The following is an 18533-nucleotide window of genomic DNA, read 5'->3' on the forward strand; positions in this document are numbered from 1 at the left end:
TTTTATTTCTCTCCCCTTCCCCCCCATTGTCTGTTCTCTGTGTCTATTTGCTGTGTCTTCTTTGTCCACTTCTGTTGTTGTCAGTGGCACAGGAATCTGTTTCTTTTTGTTGCTTCATCTTGTTGCGTCATCTCTCCGTGTGGATGGCGTCATTCTTAGGCAGGCTGCACTTTCTTTTGCACTGGGTGCCTCTCATTATGAGGCACACTCCTTGTGCGTGGGGCTCCCCTATGTGGGGGACACCTCCTGCATGGCATGGCACTCCTTGCGTGCATCAGCACTGTGCATGGGCCAGCTACACACGGGTCAAGAGGGCCAGGGTTTGAACCACAGACCACCCATGTGGGAGACAGATGCCCTAACCCCTGGGCCAAGCCCACTTCCCAGGAGCTCAACCACTTGATCCACATCTGCTCCCTTTTTATTTATAGTGTATTCTTTCTAAGAATGTTATACTGACTCCTGCTCTCTTTTGATTACTCTTTGCATGGAGTATTTTTTTCACCCTTTACTGACAGTGTCTTTGTGTTTTGTATCTAAAGTGAGTCTCTTACAGTCAGCATATAGATGGATCATGCTCTTTCACCCAATCTACCAATCCGTGCCTTTTCATAGGGTAGTTTAATCCATGGACATTCAAGGTAATAACTGAGCAGGAAGGTTTTACTTCTGCTATTCATCCATTTGTTTTCTGTGTCTTATATGTTTTTGTTCCACAATTATTCCATTACTGCCTTTTTAAAATTCCTTCCCCACCTCCACACCTGAAATGTCCCCCTCCTCTCTTTGCTCACTGTCGTTTATTTTTTTCCCTTGTTGTCTGCCTATTGTCTGTTTTTTCTTTAGGAGGCATCAGGAACTGAGCCGGGGACCTCCCATGTGGGAGCTGGATGCCCAAGTGCTTGAGCCACACTTGCTCCCCTTTTTTGTATATAATTGCCTTATCTATCCACTTCTCTTTTCCTTTTCTATGTATTTTTAGTTGTTTTATTGTGGTTTTCTTTCTATTTACAATGAACATCTTAAACTAATAACAACCTAGTTTGACTAGTACCAGCCTAGTTTCAGTACTATACAAACTCTCTACTTCTATATGTCTCCATCCCTCCTCTTTACATTGTTATGGTCTCATATTACATCTTTATATGTTGTGTGTCCTTTTAGCAAAGTGTGTGTGTTTGTATGAATGTATAATTCTTTGGCTTTCTGAAATGATCCCTATGGATCTCCTGCCTCATCCTCTCCCCTGCCTCAGCCTGCTGCCATATAGTGCTCCAAAGTTGCCAGTGCAACCTTTTTCCAACCCACATCCATTACTGTCCAGCTCCAGCCCACTGGACAAAATCAAACTCCTTGGTCTTGTCGTGGTCATGCCAGCACCACATACACAATACCTCAAGTATCACCCACTTCACCACAGCCCAGATGCGTGGTGAAACCTCTAGCTCATAGATCTCCCTGTCACATGCTTGCCCTCCTCCTTTGCTGCCTGGAAAGCTCTCATGTTTCTTCAAGGCCTCCCCACTTTGTCAGGTCCCTAAATCTTTGGAGGGATACACTTAATGCTTCCCTCTTTCTCCTGGAGCCCCCCTCCCCGCTTCCCTTCTGGAAGTCGTCACATGGGACGCATCATGTGATCTTGCAAGATGGGGATGACATGTATGCTCTTGAGGGCGAATCTGGATCTTAAAGTGCTTAGCAGCTCTGCACTAACATGTATTTGCACACGCAAGAGTGTTCAAAGCCCTTTCACAGCTACTAATTCTCATAACTTCTCACACCCCTGTAAAACCTCAGAGCATGGTCACACTTTGCAGGTGGCTGACTTTACGGAGTTCATTCTGGGTAAGCTCCCTCCACACAGACTCCCCAAGTGGCCACCACTTCCCGCCCAAATCGACAACCAATTAAAGGAGGATGTCGCCGTAAGAATTAAACTGGCCAATTGCGATCAGTATCCCCTTGTGATGTCCTCAATGAGGAAGGCCGAGCAACGGAAGTAATGGGGCTCCTCTGTGCCTCCTCTCTCCTATTTGTCTCTCCTGTTTGAGGCACTGAATCCAATAGGCAAGGTTTATACGGTCTAGAAAGAGAACTGCAGAAAACGGTATGAGCTGAGAAGTCTTGCTTTCCCCATTTGATAATATTTTAGTTTTTACTTCCTTTTATTATTTTTAATGCAAATTGGCATATATAGGGTGTTTTGCGCCTTTTTTTTTTTGCATGAAAGGTGGCACACCGTACCTACAATTCCACCTTATTTTTTCATTGCACAAAAATTCTGGAGTTCCCTGGATCAGCATATATGAAGAGGTGAATTATTGTTTTCAGCTGATTAATAGTCCAGTGAGTGGCCTGACCTTAGGTTATTTCAACTGGTCCCGGCTGCTGGACACTTGGATGGTTTCCAGGATAGTGCACATAAAGCTGCAGTGAGTCACCTGAGTGGGTGCCACATCTTACAGGTGTCTGTGTACCTGAGATGGATGCCAGGAGTGGGGTGGCTCTGATTCCATACATGCTGTCAGATTCCCTTCCATCTGCCATAAATAAGAATTCTTTTTTCCCCACAGCAGTGCAGGTTTCTGCTGGGCAGTTGTTGAATTAATACATTACACATTCTTGGAGCCTAATCAGCACCACTGTTTATGTGCACATCCAAAACAAGGGATGCCGAAGAGACAGCTTGTGTGGACAGAGGCCAGAAGTATCCTTGGTAGGACTTTGCAAGGTCCAGGCCAAGTACCATTTGTCCCTGATTAAGTGTGCCTGATGACAGGTCACCACTGAGCCTCAACTTCCTCTCCCCCCTCCAAACTTTATACAAACTTACTGACTGGAGAGCAGGTGTAGCTCAGTGGTTGAGTGCCTACTTTGCATGTATGATCTCCTAAAAACAAATTATTATATAATGACCAAAGCAAAATTTTGCACTCACCTGTTGAAAAGTTGGTATAGAGGGAGAACCAGCAAGATGGTGGCTGAGTAAGGATTCCCTAGTGTCAGCTCCTGCTACAGAACAGTTAGCAAACACCAGAGCTCTCTGGACCTAGCTGAAGCACCTTTTTGGGGGCTCCAGGAGGCCGGAAGAGCATCCTGCAATGTCCTTGGAGAGGAAGGAGGAGACTCCCCATCTGCAGAGAAGACTCATAAGTAGAGCACTCCATGCCACAGTGGCCAGTTCCCATCCTCTACTGGAAGCACAAGCCACCTCCAGTGCTGTTCCGTGGCTGGAACTAAAAGCTCCACTTCCCTAAAATGGGGCAGGAAGAGATTGTTGGGCACCAATTTCAGCTATGATGAGGAAATTCAGTGGGCTACAGTATGATCCTGAGAACAGCTAATGTTTGGGACTGTCCAGTTCAGAAAGAGGCCAGAAGCTGCCATCTTAACTCCCTGGCTGGCAGAAGGGGAAGCGGGGCGGACTGAGAATCCCATTGCTGGTGGGGACCAGCTTCTTCCCATCCAGATTATATTGCAGGTCTAGCCGAGGCTCCAGTGCCACCTCCAGCAGGGAGGAAGCTGTGGGGACCTGTGCCAGCCTCTCCAGAAAATTACCGGCCAAACCATGGAGGTTGGTAATCATCCTACTCTGGCACACAAGCTGCCTCAAGAGCTGTTCTGTGATGGGAATTGGAAGCTCCATTTCCCAGAAATAGGGAAGGAGGAGACAGTTGGCTGCCAGTTATCACTACTGATTGGGAGACTTTGCTGGTGAAGAGATAACCCTGGGAACAGCTGGGGTGAGAACCAATCCAAGCCAGAAAGGTCAGTAGCCACCATTCTGACTCTGCCCCCAGCCTGAGGGGAAGCCGGGATGACTGAAACTCTCAGTGTCAGTAGGAACCAGATTCTTTCACACAGATCAGCCTGCAGCCCTAACGTAGGCTTCAGCCCTGCCTCTAGTGGTGTGGAGGCTGAGAAGCCCTGCACCAGCCTACATAGGTTACTGCAGGGAACTTTGGCTGGCATAGACTGAAAATCAGAAGTCTACCAGGGCAACTGAGGTAATCTTGGACTTCCACTGCATAGATTGCTGCCCATACCTGCAGTTCCATCCCTGCCCCAGGCAGGGGAGAAAGGGATGTGAAGCTTCATCAGTCTCTCTGGGCAACTACAGTCCAGGCCTCCATGTGGATTATTCCACATAGCTGTGACTCTGTCCTTACCCCTGGCAAAGGAGAAAGTTGGAAGAAACTTCATTGGTCCCTGGAGCAAAGAGGGCAGTTTGAGCCTCCACAGCTTACAGCACCAGCTACATGCTTGGCTCCTATGGCATAATGAGCATGGGAGAAACAATAGGAAGCCCTAAACTGCAGAGAAAAACTGCACCCAGAAAAAATACTCTAGTAAGCCGGATGCCAAGACTCCAACCAATAATTACAATCCACACCAAGAAACAGGAAGCTATGGCCCAGTTATAGGAACAAGATAAGCCTCCAGATGACATAAAGGATTTGAGACGACTAATCATAGATGTTCAAACAAATCTCCTTAATAAAATCAATGAGATGGCTAAAGAGATTAAGGATATTAAGAAGTCATTGGGGCGGCGGACTTGGCCCAGTGGTTAGGGCATCCATCTACCACATGGGAGATCTGCGGCTCAAACCCTGGGGCTCCTTGCCCCACGTGGAGCTGGTCCATGCGCAGTGCTGATGCCCACAACAGGTGCCCTGCCACACAGGGGTGTCCCCCATGTAGGGGAGCCCCACATGTAAGGAGTGCACCCTGTAAGGACAGTCGCCCAGGGCGAAAGAAAGTATAGGCTGCCCAAGAATGGTGCCACACACACGGACAGCTGACACCATAAGATGATGCAACAAAAGCAAACACAGATTCCCATGCCCCTGTCAACAGAAGTGGACAAAGAAGAGGACTCAGTGAAAAGACACAGAGAACAGAGAGCTGAGGTGGGGGGGGTGTGGAAGGGGAGAGAAATGAATAAATAAATAAATCTTTAAAAAAAAGAATACATTGGATGAGCACAAAGAAGATTTTGAAAGCATACATAGAAAAATAGCAGATCTTATCGGAAAGAAAAGTACAATCAGTGAAATTAAAAAAACACTGGTATATACCATGGAGTCTAGAGTGCCTACAACTCAAAGCAGGAGGATTGTATCCAATATCCATGTAGAATCTAAACCCCCTCTTGACATAGATGTGGAATGGACACAACCAAGCCAAGGTCCACAGGAAGGAGGAATACAATCTGGAAACCAGAAGTCCAAAATCAGGATCACTGAGCCAAAATCAAGGTGCCAGCTGGGAGATGCTCCCTCCAGAGGCTCTAGAGGAGAATGTGTTCCTCACCTCTTCCAGCTTCTGGCCCCTGCTGACATGCTTGGCTTATGGCCCTGTCGCTCCACAGCCAGCATTTTCAATTCTCTCTGTGTCCCATCTTCACAGCATTTTCTCCCCTCACTGTGTGTAAAATCTTCCTTTGCCTCCCTCTTATGCAAGTGATTACAACTCACAACATGCAACATCACAGCAACAACTTTCTAAGTCAGTAAAACTAGACTTTCATTTCCTCATTAGGTCGCCTGTAGGAAAATATAGTCTTCCTTTCTGCCACCTTGTGACTGCAGCTTATTACTGCTGTGCAAGTTTTTTAGAAAAGCATTTTATTTATTTTATTTTCTTATTTTATCTTATTTTATTTTTGAGATATGGAGGCTTTAACCTGGGGACCTCATATGTGGGAAGCAGGTGCTCAATCACTTGAGCTACATCCGCTCCTCTTTGCTAGTCTTTTTAATGAAAAAGTTTTAGTGGGCGCATCATAGGAAGACTGATTTTCCAAAAGAAAAAATCAAGATCTTCAACAGTCATCTGCCAAGATCCTTTTTGACCATATAGGATAACATTCACAAGTTCCAGGGATTCAGATGTAAATAACTTTTGAAGAATGATTTTTCAACCTTTCCCAGCCTCTATACTCCACAAAGGGAAGGATCCAATCACCTTCCTTATTTTCCCTAAGCAGTAGTCCTTGCACAGAGATGCTTGCTAAATATATTTTGAATGAATGGGAAAAAAAAACACTGGTATCATATAACAGCAAGTTTGGGGAGGCAGAAGAAAGGATTCATGAGCTTGAAGAAATGGCCTCTGAAAGTGAACATACAAAAGAACAGATGAAGAAAATAATGGAAAAAATTGAACAAGCTCTCAGGGAATTAAATGACAGCAAAAGGTGTGCAAGCATACGTGTCATGGGTGTCCCAGAGGGAGAAGAGAAGGGAAAAGGGTCTGAAGGAATATTTAAAGAAATAATAGTAGAAAATTTCCCAACCCTACTGAAGGACATAGATATCCCTGCCCAAGAAGCACAACATACTCCCATCTAAAAAAATCCAAATAGATCAACTCCAACACACATACTCATCAGAATGTCAAAGGCCAAAGACAAGGAGAGAATTCTGAGAGCAGCAAAAGAAAAGCAATGCAAAACATATAAGGGATATCCAATAAGATTAAGTGCTGATTTCTCACCAGAAACCATGGAGGCAAGAAAACAGTGGTCTGATATATTTAGGATACTACAAGAGAAAAAGTTCTGGCCAAGAATCTTATATCCAGCAAGACTGTCTTTAAAAAATGAGGGCAAAATTAGAATATTCACAGATAAACAGAAAGTGAGAGAATTTCTAAACAAGAGACCAGAATTTCAGGAAATACTAAAGGGTGTGCTAGAGCCTGAAAAGAATAGACAGGAGTGAGGGGTTTGGAAGAGAGTCTAGAAATGAAGATTATATCAATAAAAGTAACTAAAAGTGTGAAAAGAGTGATAAAATAAACTGTGACAGATAAAACTAAAATAGTCAGGAATAAACTTAACCAATGATGTAAAGCACTTGTATTCAGAAAACTGCAACTCAATGTTAAAACAAATCTTTAAGAATCCCTGAATAACTGGAAGAACATTCCATGCTCATGGATTGGAAGACTAAATATCAGTAAGACGTCAATTCTAATTAATTGATGTACAGATTTAATGTAAACCCAATAAAAATTCACTGGCATTAAAGAAAAAATTGAAAACATGATCATTAAATTTATTTGGAAGTGTTAGGAGTCCTGAATAGCCAGAAACATCATAAAAAGGAAAAGTGAACCCTCATCTCCATACTTTAAATCATAATACCTACCTATAGTGGTAAAAAGAGCATGGTACTGTCCTAAAGACAGACACAACAGACCAATGGAACCAAATTTATGGTTCAGAAATAGACTGTCACAGGTATGATCAATGATTTTTGACTAGCCTGTCAAACTCACACATTGCAGGCAGAACAATCAACAAATGGTGCTAAAAGAATTGGACATCCATAGCTGAAAGGAAAGAGGACCTCTATCTCACACCTTATCCAAAAATTAACTCAAAATGGATCAAAAGACTAAAAATAAAAGCAAGTCATGAAACTTCTAGAAGAAATTATTGGAAAATATTTGGAAATATTGGAAAAATATTGGAAAAAGTAGATAAGAGGACTGAGTAGACAACTGATGTTAATATGTGTAGAAGTTTTAATTAGCTTTACTGTAAAATTGTGGAAATGTTTAGAGTGGATGGTAACAGTAAGTAACAGCTAGTTTATAAATGGGGATGTGACTGAAAATGGTAGTCTAATTACGTAAATGCTATTTGACAGATGCTTGAGAATAATCTAGGAACTGGATAGCACAATAAACCAAGAGGTGGGTGAGAATTGTGGCTGATGGTACAGATCCAAGAGTGTCCTTTGTTAGCTAGAACAAATGCATATCAGTACTGCAGGGTGTTGGAAATGTGGAGAAGCATGGGAAAAAGACAGCTGGAGTCACCTATGGACTGTGGTTGGTAGTGCTTATATAATATTCTTGCATCTATGCAGAAGATGTACTGTGTTGATACTGAGGTGGTATGGAAAATGTGAGCCAAATAGACAATATGGAAATGGCAATAATCATATGATATTTTATCTGTAGAAAATGACACACCACATTGTGGGGTGTTGATGGAGGGGTGTTGTTTGCGAACTTTGCACATGTGCATGATTGTTTTATAAGTTTACAACTTGTCATAAAAATTATATTTAAAAAGTAATAATAGGGTAGGTTGGGGGGGAAACACACCAAATGTAAGACAAGAACTATGATTAGGAGTAAGGTTTTGACAGTGTTCTTTCATAGTTTGTAACAAACATCTCATGACAATGCAAGTTGTTGGTGGAGGTTTGTTGTATGGGACCTCTGTATGATTTTGTGCATGTTTGCTTTGTAAGTGCACAACTTTTTACTATACACTTAATTGTTTATGTATGTTTACATATAAGTGATATAAAGATGATAATAATCAGAATGGTTAGGGGAAAAATACTTTTTTTAGTAGTAATGTTTTGAAAATGCTCTTCTAATCATTAGTTAAAAAGGTTTAAAAACAATGCAAGTAGGGAAGCCGAACTGGCCCAGTGGTTAGGACATCTGTCTACCACATGGGAGGTCCATGGTTCAAAGCCCGGGCCTCCTTGACCCATGTGGAGCTGGCCCATGTGCAGTGCTGATGCAGGTAAGAAGTGCCATGCCATGCAGGGGTGTCCCCCGCATAGGGGAACCCCACACACAAAGAGTGCACCCCAGAAGGAGAGCCGCCCAGTGCGAAAGAAAGTGCAGCCTGCCCGGGAATGTTGTCACACAAACAGAGAGCTGACGCAACAAGATGATGCAACAAAAAGAGACACAGATTCCTGTGCCACTGACAACAACAGAAGCCGACAAAAACAAGAACATGCAGCAAATGGACACAGAGAACAGGCAACTGGGGTGTGGGGGGAAGGGGAGAGAAATGAAATAAAATAAATCTTTAAAAAAAGACATTGCAAGTTATTGGTGGTAGGGTGAGATGTTATATATGTTTGTTTGATGTTATATGTTTGTTTTGTAAGTTCATAACTATTATACATTTATTATGTATGTTTATGTATGAGTGATATATTTCAATACATTAAAAACATTTTTTTTTTAAAGCTGTTGTAGAGGCTGCTTATATTGGTCATTGCACAGTTGAAAACAAGCTGCTCAAATGTTTGTTTCATTTTTATGTTTCTTTAGAGAGGAATTATTCCACATGTAAAGGAAAGGGATCCTCTTTTACCCACCATGTAAACAGATGTTTCAGGATTAGAAGAAATTTGTGGAGTTCACCATTTTTAAGAGCTGTTATTTTTAGCAAAACCTTTGTCTTAAAAAAGGAAAAAAATGAACATGATTAAGTAATACTGTCAAAAGCGCTATGGGCTATGTTTTTGTTGGGATGAGATGATCTTTTCAAGTTGAAATGCCTAAAGATGACTTTAAAAGTTCTAATTTAACTTGAACTGATTTAAACAGGAAATTTTCCCAATCGGTGGGAGATGTGGGATATTGCTGTGAATATAAGCTCAAATAACTTGTACAGCTCTTTCTCTGAGCAAATGTTGGGCATTCAGGCACTTTTCCTTTGTGTTGTTAGAAGGATTTGCATCTCGAGATGAATTTAATGGTAATCTCAGCAGCAGAAATTGTGTCTAATCCTACTTTATGTATCTACGAGCCTTATCACAAAGTGGATTACTTTCTGAAGAATTTGTCCTGGAGGACAGTCCATGTTGAAAAGTACAGGTAATTTTTTTTTCTATCTCAGTACTCCAATTTGGTTAGAATCAGATTTAGACTGTTAGCTATAACTTAGCTAGTTTTCTTAGGCCTTCTAAGGATAAGGCAGAAGTAGAATTTCTGGGCTTCTAGACTGTTCGTCTTATGAGCCAGGGGGTACTAAAGTCAGTCTAGAAAATTATAAACAACTGAAAATAGCCTAAGATTTCTGAACTGTAATGTCATCATAATTATATGGTATAAAAATAATACCCTTTAGGTGAACTGGATCATGATATGGCCTTTTTTTAAAAGATTTATTTTTTATTTATTTCTCTCCCCTTCCTCTCAGTTGTCTGCTGTGTCCATTCGCTGTGTGTTCTTCTGTATTTGCTTGTATTCTTGTTAGTGGCACCTGGAATTTGTGTCTTTTTTTGTTGCATCATCTTACCGCATCAGCTCTCCGTGTGTGCGTCACCATTCCTAGGCAGGCTGGCCTTGTTTCACATGGGGCGGCTCTCCTTATGGGGCACACTCTTTGCATGTGGGGTTCCCCTATGCAGGGGACACCCCTGTGTGGTACAGCACTCCTTTCATGCATCAGCACTGCACATGTGCCAGCTCCACATGGGTCAAGGAGGCCAGGGGTTTGAACCTTGGATCTCCCATGTGGTAGGTGGATGCCCTATTCATTGGGTCAAATGCACTTCCCAATATGGCCATTTTAATTGTCTATTTTATTTTATTCTGGTTCTCTCTTGTGTGAGTTTTCATAATTTCCCTTGTCATCATTTTAACATCTGTAAGATCAGTAATATGTTCCTTCCCATTCCTGATATTGGCACTTTGTCTCTTTTCTGATCAATTTAAAGAAAAGTTTATCAATATCATTGTAAATATTAATATATTCTATTCACTACAGTCCATAGTTTGCTTTAGGTATATTTTTGTTCCCATGTTACCCTATTATAATACCTTTGTTTTAGTTAGCCAAAGGCTGCTGATGCAAAGTACCAGAAATGTGTTGGATTATTAGGTGATTTGTTAGGGGTAAATGCTTACAGTTTCAAGGTTGCAAAATATCCAAATCAAAGCACCATCAGAGTTGCTTTCCACCCGAGTTGCCTACTGTTGATCCTGTTGTCCAGCCACGTGGAGAAGCAAGATGGCCATTGATCTCTGCCGAGGTCTCTTGCATTCCCCTCTGGAATCTACTGTCTTCTGGAGCCCAGCTGTGGGCAACCAGGCATTTGGCTTGTATCTTTCCAGGTCTCCTCTATCAGAATAGGCTGCTCTGCTTTTTCCTGAGTTAGATAGAAGCTGTCAGGCATATAGCTCATCTCTCCCTGGGATTCAGCTCTTTGAGCCTCTCAGGGGCTTCTCTCTTGCATCTCAGCTGTGGGTAAAACTCAGTCCATTTTCTCACATTGCAGGATCAAATATGGCAACTTCCTTTTGCTGAGAGTCTCTAGACCCAGCCAGAGGACAAAGCCTCAATCTGAGTCATGCCTCATTGATGTAGTCTGGTGACAGTTTCTCCCATCCACACTAATGTATTAGTTCAGAAACAACCTTTCTGTTTTGGGGATTCATGAAAGAATTACAAACTGTCACAACCTTGTAATTGTAACATACATTTGTTTTAATTCATGGAAGAACATTCTTATATTTGTACCACTGACCATAGTCATCATTCACAACAGGGTTCACTATCTTACACAGTCCCATGTTTCATCCTCTAGCTTTCCTTTTAGTGACACACATGACCCTAAACTTGCCCTTTCAACCACAATCACACCCTCACATCAGCACTGCTAATTACACCCACTCTAATGTGCTATCATCACCTCTCTTTCCATTTCCAAACATTTACAATCAACATTATTATAAATTCTACACAAATTAAGTGTCAGCTCCCCATTTTTACCCACATTCTATCTTCTGGTGACCCATATTCTAGATGTTAACTCCATGAGATTGCTCATTATATTCAGTTCATACTAGTGAGATCATCCAATATTTGTCCTTCTGTATCTGAGTTATTTCACTCAACTAATGTCCTCTGGGTTCATCCATGTTGTCACATACATCAAGACTCCATTTTTTTCTTACAGTGGAATAATATCCATCATATGTATAAAGCACATTTTGTTTATCCATTCATCATTTGATAGACACTTCCATACTTTTACTGATGTAATCTTCCTTTCTATAATTTTTCCACACCTCTCTCTCCTGTCTTCTCCTTCCAGGCTTTAGCACTCCCTTTAGTGTTTCCTACAAAACCTGTCTCCTGGTTACACACTCCTTCAATTTCTATTTATCTGTGAATATTCTAAACTTCCTCATTTCTGAAAGACAGTCTTTCTTTAAAAAAATTTATTTATCTCCCCTCCTACCTCCCAGTTTTCTGCTGTCTGTGTCCATTTGCTGTGCATTCTTCTGTGGCCGCTTCTATTCTTATCAGTGGCACCAGGAATCTGTGTTTCTTTTTGTTTTGTCATCTTGCTGTGTCAACTCTGTGTGTGTGTGCAGCCACTCCTGGGAAGGCTGCACTTTCTTTAGCACTGGGCGGCTCTCCTTACAGGGTGCACTCCTTGTGCAAGGGGCTCCCATATGTGGGGGACACTCCTGCATGGCACAGCACTCCTTGTGTGCATCAGCACTGCGTGTTGGCCAGCTCCACATGGGTCAAGGAGGCCCAGGCTTTGAACCATGGACCTCCCATGTAGTAAAAGATTCCCTATCCACTGGGCCAAGCCCAAATCCCTTGAAAGACAGTCTTGCAGGATATAAGATTCTTGGCTGGCAGTTTTTTTCTTTCAGTATCTTAAATGTATCATGGATTCTGATGAGAAATCAGCATTTCATCTTATTGGGCATCCCTTGTATGTGATGAATTTCTTTTCTCTTGCTGCTCTGAGGATTTTCTCTTTATTTTTGTCATTTGACATTCTGGTTAGTATGTGTCCTGGAGTATGTCTATTCAGATGGGAGTATGTTGTGCTTCTTGGCCTGGGAAGGGTTAGTTTGTGTCTTTCAATTGAGTTTTGAAATTCACTACCATTATTTCCTTAATATTCCTTCTGCCTGTTTTCCCACTTCTTCTCCTTCTGGCTCACCCATGACAAGTATTTTTGTATGTCTCTTGCTGTAATTTAGTTCTCTTAGACACTGTTCAATTTTTTTCCATTCTTTTCTTTATCTCTTTTTTTGTATGTTTGCTTTTGGAGGCCCTGTTTTCAAGCTTAGTGATCCTTTCTCCTGCCCCTTCAAATCTGGTTATATGCCTCCAGTGTATTTGCAATTTCATTCATTGTGTCTCATTCCTATAAGATCTGCTGCTTTTCTATGTTTGCTTTTGAAGTCTTCTTTGTGCTCGTCCAGTGTCATCTTAGTATCCTTAATCTCTTTAGCTATCTCATTGGATTTATTAAGGAGATTTACTTGAACATCTATGAGTAGTTTTCTCAACTCCTTTATGTCATCTGGAGGTTTAGTTTCTTCCTTTGGTCCCTATCTTGTTTCTTGGTTTGGGTGGTAAATATTTGTTGGTATTTTGCATCTGATTTACTTGATATATGTATTCTGGGCTCCTTTTCTCTCTACTCTAGGGCTTTCTTTTTGATTGGCTTTGTGCTACAGCCCTTGTTTGATACTTGGTTCAACTAAATTTGGAACTTCATAGTGGCTTGTGTTTAGCCAATCTAAAATTTTTTTCAGTTCTTCTTCTGTTTCTTACACCTCCTCCCTTGCTAGTTGTGGAGTAGAGCCATGGAGACAGTTGGTAGTGTAAGCTGTGGAGACTAAAGCTGCTCATGTTGCCCCAGGAACTGACGAAGCTTCTTCCAGCTTTCTCCCCTGCAAGGAGAATGGATTGAGCAATAGCTGTGTGCAGTAATCCAGTCTGTGCAATCCAAGACCTGATATTAATATAGTTGCCTGGAGAGACTGATGAAATGCTTTATACCTTCCTCAACTTCCTGGGGTCAGGTTGGAGCTGCAGGAGTGGGCATTAAACTAAACCATGAAGGTCAAAACTGCTTGCAGTTGCTCAGATAAACTGATGAAGCACCTGACACTCCTCCACTGCCAGGGGTGAGGATAGAGCCACAGGTGTGCACAACAATCTTGTCTGTGCAGGCTAATGGTATCTGGAGTGCCCGGAGAAGCTGAGGAAGCACTGCTCCTCTTCCTCCTTGCCATGGGTGGGGATGGAGTCACAAGTGTGCCCACAGCCTAGTCTGTGTGAGCCATAAGCAACTGAAGTTGGCCGGTGAGCCTGCGGGAGTCTAGCCCTCCTTCTCCCTGTGAGAGGCAGGGATGGAGCCACAGAAGTATCCAACAGTCTAGTTCATGGGGGTCAAATGCAGCTGCAGTACCCAGAGGCTCTGGGAAAACACTGTCACCCCACACCATCCTATCAGGGGGATGGGGGTGGTGCTACCTAGTTGGTTCCTACCATCACTGTGATTTTCTTTTTTTTTTTTTAGATTTATTTTTTTTTATTTCTTTCCCCTCCCCCCAGTTGTCTGCTCTCTGTGTCCCTCGCTGTGTGTTCTGTGATGATTCTATCCTTATCAGCAGCATGTGAATCTGTGTTTCTTTTTGTTGCATCATCTTGCTGTGTCAGCTCTCCATGTGTGTGGTGCCATTCCTGGGCAGGCTGCATTTTCTTTCACACTGGGCAGCTCTCCTTACGGGGTGCACTCCTTGCACGGGGGGATCCTCCATGAGGGGACACCTGTCTGTGGCAGGGCACTCCTTGCATGCATCAGCACTGTGTATGGACCAGCTCCACACGGGTCAAGGAGGCCTGGGTTTGAACTGCGGCCCTCCCATGTGGTACATGGACGTTCTAACCACTGGGCCAAGTCTGCTTCCTCACTGTGATTTTCAATCAGCCCTGCTTCCCATCATGCTGGAATGTGGTGATAAATGCAGGCTATCAATCTCTTTCCATCTTAGGTTCAAACTTTAGTCCTTCTTACTGGACTTCAGTCAGCTGATTTTACTAATCAGTGGCTAAACTCAGTGTGTGGTCATCTCTTCCTCCCCCGTTTTTAGGATATGGAGCTTTCCATCCCTGCTGGGCAATAGCTCTTGAGCTGCCAGTGTAGGATGGGCTGTACACAAGCATCTTCACTGCAGATGCACAGTATCCTCCATCTGTTCTTCCAAGGATGTGGCAGGATGCTCTTCTGGTCTTCTGGTCCCCCCAATATGTGATTAAGATAGTTTTGAGGGCTCTGGAGACACACAGGCACTATGGTCAGGGCAGCTAGCTCATGAGTTTGGTGCCTTGCTAGTGGGCCATACTTTGGGATTTGTGCTTCCCAGTGTGACAGAACTGGACTCAGTTATGGTTTCCCTATACATGGCTCTTGGGTCCCTTCTGTTTGAACCTATAGTGGTGCTGGAGTTGGAGGTGTATGCCCAAGAGCTTTGAATCTTTGGGCTGTTCATGTGCCAGCTGCCCTGAGCCTCAGCAGCATTGCAACACCTACTCTCCTGTTCACTGGACTCACCAGGACAACTAGCAAGGAGGTGATGATGGATAACCACTGTACCAAGGAACCAAGAGTGTCCACAACTGCAAGCAAGAGAGTCCCATCCATCAGCTGTATGGGACTGAAGCCCCCTCTCAATTAGAGATGGAGTGAGCGTCACAATCCCAGAATCCCCAGGTTTGGGAATGAACTATGGCCTAGAGTGGACTTACTGGTATTCTACTATGGACTTCTTGTGATTCTAGTGATGGAAGAACTTATATCACTGATGTAGAGGCAGTGGACACTGGAGGTTATGTGATCAGGGAGAGGGATAGCAGGTGTACTAAGGGGGCATTTTCAGAACTTGGGAATTGTCCTGAATGACATTGCAATGACAGATACAGGCCATTGTACATCTTGCCATAACCTACAGAATTGTATGGGAGTGTAAACTAAATGTGAATGTGAACTAAAATCCACGATAGTGACAGTACTTCAAAATGTGTTCATCAATTGCAATGAATGTACCACACTAATGAAGGATATTGTTAAAGAGGGTAAATGTAGGTGATGTGGGGCACAGGGCACAAGGGAGTCTGCTATGTTTTTTGCTGTAACATCTATATACTCTAAGTATCTTTAAAAAAAATAAAAAATTACCAAAAATAAAGATAGCTCTGACTGATTACTAACTGCACTGTAGGGCGAGCTGACTCTTAGAGCCCCTTACTTGCTGCCATCTTGCCCCTCCCTTGTCAGATGCCTTTTCTGGGTCAATCAAAATGATCATATGGTTTTTCTCCTTTGATTTGTTATTATGGTATATTACATTAATTGATTTGCTTATGTTGAACCACCCATGAATACGTGGGATAAACCCACTGAAATATGGTGTATAATTCCTTTGATGTGCTGTTGGAATCTATTTAAAAGTATTTTATTTTGGATTTCTGCATTTGTATTCATTAGAGAGATTGGTCTATTGGTCTTATTTTATTCTAGTATCTTTATCTGCTGTAGAGTTAGGGTAATGTTGGCTTCATAGAATGAGTTAGGTAGTGTTCTCTTCAATTATTTGGAATAGTGTGAGCAGGACTGGTTTTAATTCCTTTTGGAATGACTAGTAGAATTCATTTGTGAAGCCTTCTAGTCCTGGGCTTTTCTTTGTTGGAAGATTTTTTTTCCTTAAAAATTTTTATTAAAACATATTCATAAACCATACAGTTCATCTAAAGTATATAACCAGTGGCATTTGGTATATTCACAGAGTTGTGCATTCATCACTTCAGTCAATATTAGAGCATTTTCATTTACTCCCAAAAAAAGGAAACAACATAAAACAAAAACAGATGCACAAACAACCTACCCCTTTGTAGCCACCTCTCAGTCTCTCTATCCTTCCCCTGCCATATAAAAATTGCTAATCTATTTCTGTCTTTGTAATTTATTTGCATTTATATTTTGCATAGATGGAGTTAAACAATGTATATTACTTTTCCCCCAATATAAGCAACAATTTTATTCCTAATAATCCCACAATTTTTAAAAAAAAGTAATTTCTTAAACTTTTTATAAAAAGTAATCCAAGTGTCATTATATCTGGAAATTCTTGTTTGTACCTAAATACTATCTTAGTTGAACTGAAACAGTCCAAAAATCCCATAGTTTCTATAGATTTCATTTAAACAGTTTAAAAATAAAAACCTTTCTATTTAGCTTTCATGATAAATGATGCTATTAATAACTTTACTTGGTAAAATTTTAGTTACTTTCATGATTTTTACAGTTTTACAAATACAGAACACATATATAATATATATATAACAAGCCAGTCTATTGGCTTGCATTAGAGACCAGGGAGTTGCATTTTGCTAAACCCAAATTGAATTTAGGTTCTGACAGAGAAAGACATGCTCTGGACATGTTGTTCTTGCTATTTCTTGAAGCGCCAGATAAATCATGAAGAGTTGAAAGTGCTTATTACTATTGATTTTGTAAAGTTCCTATAGAACAACACTAGGCTTTTCTAGTATTTGAAGATCAAGCTTTGGAGTTTGAAGCAACACAGATCAAGTATGAAAAAATAAAGTACTGCTACAGACTCCCAGAAAAGGCTGCAAGAATTAGAGTCCACTGTTATCTGAAGCAGACTATCAGTGACATTGGACAAGAGTCCTTTACTGGATATTCTTAGATGAGTATTACTGGTTGAGCTTGATTTTCCCAAAACAAGGTTTTTCCTTTATCTGTCTTCAAGTCCAAACAAAGAGAATCAGATGTCTGAGCCAGATAATCAGCTTATTAAAAATTTACTCACTCCCAGCTTCCTATGATGCATTGCTTCTTTGCTATGCTATTTCAGCTTTGAATGGCTGCTTTAAGAACAAGTAAAGTTGATAAAAATCTCAGTGGTAAATAAAAAATATGAACACTTCATGAATTTGTGTCATCCTTGCATAGTAGGGACCATGCTAATCTTCTCTGTATTGCTCCAGTTTTAGTGTATGTGCTTCCCAAGTGAGCACTGTATTACTTATTGCATAATTTCTTTTATTTAGCTTGTTTTTAAAAAACATTTATTTCTCTCCACCCTCTTGTTGCTTTTCACTTGCTGTGTTTGTTTCCTTCCTTATTTCTTTAGGCAGTACCAGGCGCTGAACCTGGGACCTCTGATGTGGGAGGGAGGTGCCTATCCACTTCAGTCACCTCCACGTCCTGCTTTTGTTGTGTCTCTCGTGTTTTTCCTCCCCGCGTGTCTTCTCAAGTCATCTTGTTGTGTCAGCTCTCCACACCTGTCTGTCACATCAGCTCACTGTCATCTTTTAGGAGGCACCAGAAAGCTCTGCCCCCTACTTTGTTGGGTCTCTCATTATGTTTTTTCTTCTTGTATCTCTTGTGTCAGCTTCCCACGCCTACCCTTTGAGCCAACTCGCTGTCTTCTTATGAGGCACCAGGATCCGAATGAGTGACCTCTCATGTGGTAGGTGGGAGCAAGTTGCCTGAGCCACATCCACTTCCCATGTTGCCTTTTATAAAGGGTATTTATTTGGGGTAGAATCTTATAGTCATGGGCCATAAAGAGTAAGTTACTTCCCTTGCCAAAGACTGTTGCCACATGTTGGAGCAAGACGGCTCCGGTCTCTGCTAGGGTTCAGCCTTCCTCTTCCTCCTTAGTCTTCATGGTCCCAGCTTCTTCTGATCTCAGACAGGCCAGCATAAGGCTCGTCACACTCCCCAGGTCTTATTTCTTTCTGGGCTTTCATAGCTGTTCAGAGCTCTGGTCTCTTCAGCTGCAAACTACCAGATGAACAATTCGGCTCTTTCCCCAGGGCTCCAGCATCCAAAATGAAACACTCTGTGTTCTCCTTCTCTGTGTATCTACTTCCCTGTCTTTGATTGAGCATCCATTTGTATAGCGCA

General features: G+C 42.0%; 1 non-coding gene across 1 annotated transcript; it reads right to left on the minus strand.

Annotated features, from left to right (window-relative positions):
* Window positions 1–17530: 17530 nt before the first annotated feature.
* Window positions 17531–17638, minus strand: LOC131274696 (U6 spliceosomal RNA). The gene has a single exon (XR_009181985.1). It is a non-coding gene; the product is annotated as a U6 spliceosomal RNA (small nuclear RNA).
* Between the last annotated feature and the right edge of the window lie 895 nt (window positions 17639–18533).

Source organism: Dasypus novemcinctus, chromosome 19 (assembly GCF_030445035.2).
Source record: "Dasypus novemcinctus isolate mDasNov1 chromosome 19, mDasNov1.1.hap2, whole genome shotgun sequence".
Classification (NCBI taxonomy): domain Eukaryota; kingdom Metazoa; phylum Chordata; class Mammalia; order Cingulata; family Dasypodidae; genus Dasypus; species Dasypus novemcinctus.